The sequence below is a fragment of the Monopterus albus genome, unplaced genomic scaffold (genome assembly GCF_001952655.1).
Source record: "Monopterus albus unplaced genomic scaffold, M_albus_1.0 scaffold191.1, whole genome shotgun sequence".
NCBI classification, from domain to species: Eukaryota; Metazoa; Chordata; class Actinopteri; order Synbranchiformes; family Synbranchidae; genus Monopterus; species Monopterus albus.
In genome coordinates this window covers 767,227-776,259 of record NW_018128071.1, presented here as the reverse complement: position 1 = coordinate 776,259, position 9,033 = coordinate 767,227, and the positions used below count along the sequence as shown (strand labels likewise).

General features: G+C 42.4%; 1 protein-coding gene across 3 annotated transcripts in view; it reads right to left on the bottom strand.

Annotated features, from left to right (window-relative positions):
- Positions 1-891: 891 nt before the first annotated feature.
- cnih3 (cornichon family AMPA receptor auxiliary protein 3) overlaps positions 892-9,033 on the bottom strand; it is a 193,073-nt gene continuing 184,931 nt past the window's right edge. For all 3 annotated transcript variants that reach the window (XM_020617538.1, XM_020617536.1, XM_020617535.1), the window contains one exon: positions 892-3,929. The gene's annotated coding sequence lies outside the window, so the exon portion shown is untranslated. The remainder of the gene's footprint in view (positions 3,930-9,033) is intronic.

Genomic DNA, 9,033 nt, shown 5'->3' with positions numbered 1-9,033 from the left:
GGGACTGTGTCTCTTTTTAAAGGCAGGTTGAATGCTGGATGACTGGATTACGGGAACAGATAAAGGGTTAGCCAGACCATGATGAGCTGACAAGGAAGCAGGCTGGTACTTGGTTTGATGGCAAGATGAAGTTCAGGTTTGATGGTTAAAATGCTGGGAGGTGGTGGTTTGGTGAGGATGTTGGAAAAATTAAGCTCTATGTGCAGGCTGTCTGGGGGTTGGGTATGCTGCTGGACACCTGAGGCTGGAGCTCAGGTGTGATGGTGGGGACTGAGGCTAGGCCAACACTGGCAAGTCTGTAACTAGCCAGAAATAAGGCAAGTTGTAAAGAATTGGCTGGTGGGTAGCCAACCTAGAGTTTGCATCCAGACAAGCCAATCGGGAGAGTGGAATGCAGCTAGCAGGCTTAATTCCAGCTGCATAAGGAGTAACAGGAAGTGCAGTAAGCTAAGGTCTTGTAGGCTTTATGTAGGACTGCAGTGGTATACCGTGTTGTCATATCTGATTATAGTAGTAATTGTGTAATACTTGAAACCGTAATATTTTCTGAAATGGTTATCATACAGTGAAAAGCTCATACCGTTGCAACCCTAGCTCTATGATATGAAAACCAGAAGCCTTTGGAAAGGCCTGCAAACCTTCCTCTAGAACAGCAGCATTAAAGCTACAATCCCCAGAACATGCACATATCCCAAGTCTAGGATTGTGACAGGGTGTGCCACCCTTTGAACAATTTCGATACACTAGAAATGGATGAAAAGGACAGAGATAGGGGTGGGGAGCAGGGCTGATATAGATGTTAGAATAGAAAAGGTAAATTCACAAAGTGATAAAAGGGGAGTAGTGGCACAGTGGTTAGTGCTGTTGCCTCACAGCAAGAAAGTTCCGGGTGCATTTCTGTGTGGAGTTTACATATTCTCCCTGTGCCTGCATGGATTCTCTCCAGGCACTCTGGCTTCCTCCCAATGTCTGTTGGGCTCTCACATAGAGAAAGAGCAAGATTAAAACTGGCTCCCTCGCTGTGATAAGTCAAACAAACAGAGAGAGATTTGCAGACAAAGCTGAGGTTCCAGACAGCTGAGCACAGTATGCCAGAGCCGCAGGACGAGAGCTCAATGTCATTTCACAGCTTTATGGGGACAGCTGGATATTGGCAAGGATTTGGGGAAGAGAACAGAAACAGGGGGAGGTGAGAGGAGGAGGCGCAGAAGGGGGGTTAATCCAAATACATCACTGCCAGTCTGCACACATCCACACACGATGGGGGGCAAAAGGTCAGCAGTGTGCGCCTGATTTAATTTCGATGAAATATATGCTAATGATGTGGACAGCACCCAGGTGAATACTGGGAAGAGAGGCTGTTACCAATCTGTCAATTCCTGCCTGCTACAGCTCGGGTACACACTTGCTTACACACACACACACACCTTTTTTTTAGTACTGTATATGTCACACTTACACAGACGTGTGAATAATTGTGGATCTCAGTTGGAAATCAGTTGGTGATTAGACGCTAAAGATGAAAGACTGGATGAAAGGACATGTCATGTCTCTGTAAAGGTGTTTTGTTGATTTGTCTCTCTTCACACGTTGTCCCTGATAGCGAGGAGAATGTGTAAAGCTGCAGATAATATTGAGGGTGAACTCAATTAGAAGGCCAGATCAGTAAAAGCAGAACACTGTCTCTTTAATCAGAGTACTGGTCAGAAACAAACGATACACAATGCAGGAGTCAACATTATCCATTCAACATGTAGCACTCTCAGGTCAATAATCCAGTCCAGGATCAGAGCCAGCAAACTCACACATCCAAGGTATCCACAAGAAGAACGGTCAATAAGGGAAGTATGTAAGTCGGTGCACAGGATACAGACACAATCAGAAGGGTTAGGCAGTCCGGGGTCATAGCTGGAATAACACGCACAATAAAAACCGCTGGAAAGTTTGAACATGGGTTAAAACAATCTGGCAGCTTCCTGGTGGGAGGAAGTTGCCTATAAAGGGCTGAAAACAGGTGCAAACAGTTGTCACTGATTAGGGTAAAGAGTCCGTAGCTGCAATGATACTGGAAGCAGAAGAAATGGAATCATGACACTCACATCTTATGCAGGCGAGACTAAGACACAAGAAAAAGTTAAGTGAGGGTAAAGTAGATGCAATTAAGGGAATTGGGATTTACCCATTCATTCTCTTCTACCCCTCACCACCTTCCTCCCATGTTCCCTTGTGATAATTCTGTACATCTGCATGTATAATCTAATTAGAACATGATATATGAAAAAGTACTGGAAGGCACTGGAAGTACAGCCACCAAGAATTTGATTTTAAAATACTTTATTTCATAAACAGTATCTGACTTCCACTTGGTTGGTCACATACACATTAAGAATATAAAATGCTTGACTTAGAATAAGAGAAGACAACAAGAAATGAGCATTCTTATCTGCTCCTTGAGTTTCAGCTTGAGTGAGCTCATCAAGTGAGGCCTGTGGTGATGTTCTACAGAGTGGCCTAGCGATTAGAAAACTGTGCTACACATGGCAGGTTCAAGCTGCTTCACTGCAGAAGTGTCTGTGAGCAAGACAATGAATTCCTTGCAGCTGCAGGGATTAGCTAACTGACTTCTAATTTGTATATGAAGGGAGCCGCTTTATTTCTGGGAATCAACAGTTGCTACAGTTGCTTTTATTCAAATCAAGGAGAAAGACATTAATGCTAGGCACCATTTCCATCTTCTGCTTTATTCACTGATAACTCGGTCTCATCGTAATGTGAATATATAGAAAGACCTTTAAACCAGGACATGGAGACAAGCAATTGGTATCTCACAAATAGACAGAAATTAATTAATTTAAATACTGAAAAGGACAACATTTTGGCCCATGGTGTAAATAGAGCTAGAAAAGATTCACATTGTCTCCCCATCTTCAAATAGGGTTGGATGTATCTTTACATGTTGGAAGACCTTCACCTGTGTGACTAAACTATCATAAATGATCCCTAATATATAATAAAATATTGCAAATATTGTGCAAGATCAAAGTCACTATTTGTGCAAAGAATGTGTGCTCTTCTACTCTTCTAGCTTTGACAGGTTTCAGTTTATTTACTTCCATTTTAGAAATGTTTCCCACAACAGAACAACACTAGGACAACACTAAGAAGGTATTTGCTGTATAGAATACCTTTGCTGTAGATTGATTAGAAATGCCTCTTTTAAAGAATACACCAAAATGCACACATCACAAAAGCCAATCACATAATGTTAGAAAGAGAAATCCACAAGCCTTGGGCTTTATGTGCTGTCCAGAGGAAATGAAACAGAATTCTCTGTCCTGCTGCCTCTTTATTTTCTGTACGGTGTGATCCATTTGTCCACTCGTCCGCCTATCCCTTGTTTCTGACTCACCGATGGAGCTATGGTTAGTGAGACATTGACGTGGAATGACTGAGGGTCGGTGAGTGGTTCTGGGCTGGACAGTGTTTCACCTTTCTGTGCCTGAGACAAACTGTGCAAATACTACTGCGCTCTTTGTCCTCTGGGATACCAGCACTGTGCAGTGACTACAGTAGCACTCCAGAGGACGCTGTGGATGTGTTTGTGTGTGGTACAAATGCTGGCCAGGCAATGATTAATTCAAGTCTTTCTGTGACCATTCAAACTGTAAACAGCAGATTTCAGTTTTTATATACAGTAAAGAATAAATATTCTCCTTTTGGGGCCAAAGCGGAAAAAAAAAATTCAACTGCATCATATTCACTGACGTCACAGCAATAGAATGTTTCCTTTTCGTTTTATTTTACTTTAAATTTCCTGTCATTCAATTCTAGACTGACACAAATGGCATTCTGCATGTCCAGAGGCGTTCCTGTTTCTCAGCAGTTGCTGATAATTCAGTTGTTATGAGGTAACCAAGGAGGAGATCATACTGAAACAAGAAGAAGAAACAGGAAATAGGAAGTGAGTAAAGGCAGAAGGCAACAAAATAAGAATGACAATTTAAATCATCTAATGGGACCTTTTTTCAGACAAAGCACTTGAGGTCTCTGTGTGTGTGTGTTTGTGTGTGTGTGTGTGTGTGTGTGTGTGTGTGTGTGTGCGTGTTCAAACATTTCACTGATCCATCTATTTTTTTTGGTGATTCATCTCACTACTGCTGTTCTATCTGCTTGCAGATTTAGTGGGCAGTCTGTTTGGGTACTGAAAAGATGGAAACTCAGAAGAGGGCTTAATTAGCTTGGTTTCTGACACCAAACATTTCCATATGATGTCTCCTTGAGGCTTTTCTGTAATAATCTGCATTTTTCTAAAGGTTAAATTATATTTTTCTATCAAGATGTTGTGGGTCTGCACCTACAATATGCTACTCCATGAGCAATCTCGCTAACTTAAAGGTATGCTTGATGATTATTTTCAGAAGCATTTTTTGTTATATATCTTTAAATTCTCTTTTCACTACAATAGCAATGAAAACATTAAATGCACTGACAACATAAAGAAAAAAATCCATCTGTGGTAGCAACAGGGCTGAAAAAAGCCTGACAAATAGTTTTACTTGTCCCAAGTAAAACCACTGGATGGCCTACCTGTCTGTCAACCTACCTCCTACTTGCATGCAATCAATGCATGAGCCAAGAGTCTCCCAAAGGGCCAAGGAGGCAGACCTGCTACCACTCTGATTTGAGCTAAAGCTAACGAGCTATGGCAGAGAAGGTACCCACAGCAGCTTTTGTTCATAAACAGAGACCACTGTTACAGGCCAGGCCTTCCCCTTTAAGACATATAGCCTTATTTATTATTATTAGTCTGGGATCTTCCGCCCTTTTTTTGGCACTTTATAAGTCCAGCATACTTTCAGCTATACAGGCCATTGAGGTATTTATCTGTTCAACTCTTCAAGGACATCCTTGCTTGTATTTTTCTTTTTTACACCATTTATACTTTTTAATTGATTTAGCTTTATTGTTTGCAATACAAGTCAATGGGAGCTCAAAGTGCTGAGTCAATGACACAGTCTTGGAGCGCCATCTGGTAGTTCATAAAATGCAGCGCAATTGAGACATGCCACTACATAACTCCTCTCTCTCCCTCTCTCTGTCTCTCTCCCCCTCCCCCTCTCTCACATACACATTCACACCTACTTGTTTTACCTACTTTGTGGGGTACTATTGGACTATTTTCACATCTTAATAAGTTCAGCATACTTTCAGCTAGCAAAGCCATTCAGGTATCAAAATGTTCAGCTCTTCAAGGCCATTCCTACTTGTATTTATTGCATCTCATCCTTCAGATTATTCAACAAAGAACTTTAGCCATTTCTTCTCATCTTTCAACTGTTTCAGCAATTGATTTCAGGCATTTTCAGGACAATCTTTCAGCTTATCAGCATCCACACGCATTTATGACAGGAAATGCATTTCTCTAGTTGGTAATGTGGTTGTTGCAACCTGCATGCAGTATGAGAGCAGGAAGACCGCCACATGGAACAGACTCCTTTTTCATGCAGCCACGGGTGGGGAAAATACCATCAGTTAGCTGGCCCCCACTTAACTTCTCCCTGCTAGAAAAGCCCAAACTTCTAAGGCTAGTTAACAACAATGAGCAAGGGCTAAAGCAGCTACCGTGATACTTGAGTTATTATAAGCATTTAATCTTTTGGATTTATTGCCTAACAGTCTTTCTGGGGCCAGTTTAACCAAACTTCAATCTGAAGGTCATGTGCTTTTTTGACATAATAATTATGACAAATGCCAGACTTGTGCTCCATTCTGTACCATATGTAAGCAGATACATTTATGAACCCTTTAGGACAGTGTTTCTCAACTGGTATCACCCTGGGACCCACTTTCCAACCCACGACCCACCAGTACAAGATTTCAAATAAATTTATTAAATTATAAAGCATTTTTTAAAAACATAGTCAGTACAGCCTTTGTGTCAGATTTTTCTGTCTGCATTGAGGAAATGTTACTCAAAAATAAAACTAAACACCACAACTGCTGCATAACACAACATAAATACAACAGTCGAATAACACAACAGGGTGCTGTATATGTATAAAACTGAATGCAGAACTGCAAACACAACATGATAATATTTTATAGTCTCTTTTCACTTAACATGTAAGCAAGATTTTATTTTACAGTGAACTAATGAGATAGGAGTGGTTGTGGAGTTTCAATGTCTGGGTTGATAGTAGACAGAGCTACTCTCAGATCATGTTCAGTGTCCAACCTCTTCCTTTGCTTTGACTTGAGCTGTACCAAAGTGGAGAAACCACTTTAACACAGATAGGTTGTTGTGAAAAGTAGAATTGCTTTGACTGCCAATGTAGTGAGGGAGGGATACTCAGACATCACGTATTTGCACCAGAAATGGGGGAGCCTTACCTCATCAAATTTCTTTCTCAACGTCTGGTCACATGACAGCTCGACCAGCTGATTCTCCTCGCTGCTTGGCAACACAACGCTTTCCATTTTGATTCCAAAGGGCTCTCTTATCCAGTGACTATTGTTGCGTTTCTCTGGAAAGTAGTCCTCAAAGGGAGTGTGTAGACTGGTCAGATGCGCAGTGACAGGTATTTTCAGGGCATTTTTGGCCACTGTATTTAGCTCTCCTGCTGCGTGGCAAGTGTTGGGAAACATGTCAAGTCTATCTTTAGTCACGTGATTTATGCCACAACCTCACCTTCTTTTTGAAGTCAGTGACTTTGTCAGTCTGTTCAAAGATGTTCTGTCCTCTCCCCTGCACAGACACGTTTAAAGTGTTGAGGTGCTCGAACACATCGGCAAGATACGCCACGCACGAGCCAGAGTTCATCACTGAGCATCTCAGTGTACGGGGAGTTATTGTGTGAGAGGAAGGTGGCGATTTCGTGTTTAAGCTTGTAAAAGCGTGACATTACCTTTCCCCTCGAAAGCCAGTGAACTTCTGAATGATACAACAACTGGACGTACTCTGATCCCAGATCTTTGCACAGCTGTGTGAAACAGCGGCTGTTCTTGGTGCACCGTTTAATGTAGTTCACTATTTTTATGGCATCTTTCAGTGTTGTATCAAGCACTGGCACCATATCCTTAGCCACAAGTGCTTCTCGGTGAAGAAAGCAGTGAGTCCATGTTGCATTCAGCGCTCTCTCCAGGACTTTCTTCACAACTCCTGCATTTTTTCCAGTCATGGAAGCTGCGCCATCAGTTGTTACCCCCACACAATTGTCCCAACGCAGTCCCACAGAGTCCAAAAACAAAAACAAATCAATAGCATTGAAAATGTCCTCTGCCTTTGTAGACGTGAGGAGGTCACGGCTGCATAGAAACTGCTCTTGTATGTCCATCCCACACGTGTGTCATGTAAACAAGCGAAATGGCATGATTAGCAATATCTGTCAACTCATCCATCTGCAATGCATAGTAAACACTAGCCTGAATCCGCGCTGAGGTCGGTTCTTTTGTGTTGGCTGACATGTCTTCAGTGCGCCGCATTATGGTGTCATTAGATAGCGGTATGGTCTTCAACTTGTCTACTGCAGACTGGCCCAATACCTCTCTGACCATGTCCAGGGCTGCAGGTAAGATGAGCTCCTCTGCTATTGTATCTGGCTTCTTGGCCTTTGCTATATGTTGAGCTACGAGATATGAGGCCCATAGTGCCTGCTCTCATTTGGAACACAAGAACAGCAGTGTCTTCTGGGTGGTCCTCAGGTCCCAAAGTAGTCTTTAAAAGTGTTCGACTGGTTTGTCTTTGTATGCGGTGTGTGTTGTTTCTAAATGGCGTTTTAACTTGGACGGCTTCATACTTTCTTGTGCCAGTACTTAACTGCATATCACACATTGAGGCTTATGTCCATTTTTATCATCAGTGTAAGTAAATCCATACTTAACATAGTCCGAATCATATTTTCGCTTCGCCATCTTTTTAACAAGTGGACCTATCTTCAGTGAGTGTACACTGCCACCCGCGAATCAAGGCTTGTCATGGCAAGGTTAGGCCTCTGCATATCATGCATGCACGCATTTCAAAACAAAAGCCCCAGGTTAGATAGTACCTAAGCTTTTGAACCCACAACAATATATCACTCTCAAAAGCAAGTTTTTTTTTTTTTTCACCATGTCTCTCACGACCCACCTGAAATATGCTCGCGACCCACCCCTTGGGAAGCACTGCTTTAGGACCCATAAATGTCAGTCTCAATTTTGGGTTAAAAGGCACAGATATTCTGCATGTTGGCATCTACCATTATTACACAATTGTAACCTGTGGCCAAAATGGCGGTTGTTTGGCAAAAATTACAGTGTTAGATTGAGTCGTATGTGTCAAACACCTACAGCAGAGGGGCAGGGACCACCTAACACCTTAGCTAAGAAACATAATGTGACCTTATCTGCTATAGCTTGTTTTGAATCTAGCCACAGGGGTTGCAAGCCAGTGACTTCTGTGCCGGGCATAACGGCATACTATGTCAGCCGATTCACAAAACCAGAAGGATTCTTGTCTGGTTTTGGAAACTCCACAACCATGGCACACAGCTCCAGCTCAGTAGGGTCCATGATCTAGTCTGCAAATTTAAACTTGCAAATCATCAGTGCGAATTCTATACTGGATTGGTCGAGGCCCAGGTATTGGACTACTGCTGTTGGTCGAAGAAGGAGAGGAGGTAGAAGGATTCGTAAACAGAAGAGGAGAGGCAGGAGTACAGGTCTGAGAATAGGGACTCTTAACATTGGCACAATGACACGGAAAAGGTAGAGAGCTGGTGGACATGATGGAGAGAAGGAAGGTAGATATACTGTGTGTGCAGGAAAGCAGGTGGAAGGGTAGCAAAGTGCATAGCATTGGAGGGGGATACAAACTGTTTTATTATGGTGTGGAAAGGCAGAGAAATGGGGTAGAAGTGATCCTGAAGGAGGAGCTCGTGAGGAATGTTTTAGAGGTGAAAAGAGTGTCAGACAGGATTATCAGTTTGAAGCTGGAGATCAAAGGAATAATGTTGAATGTAGTCCATGGTTATGACCCACAAGTAGGGTGTGCGTTAG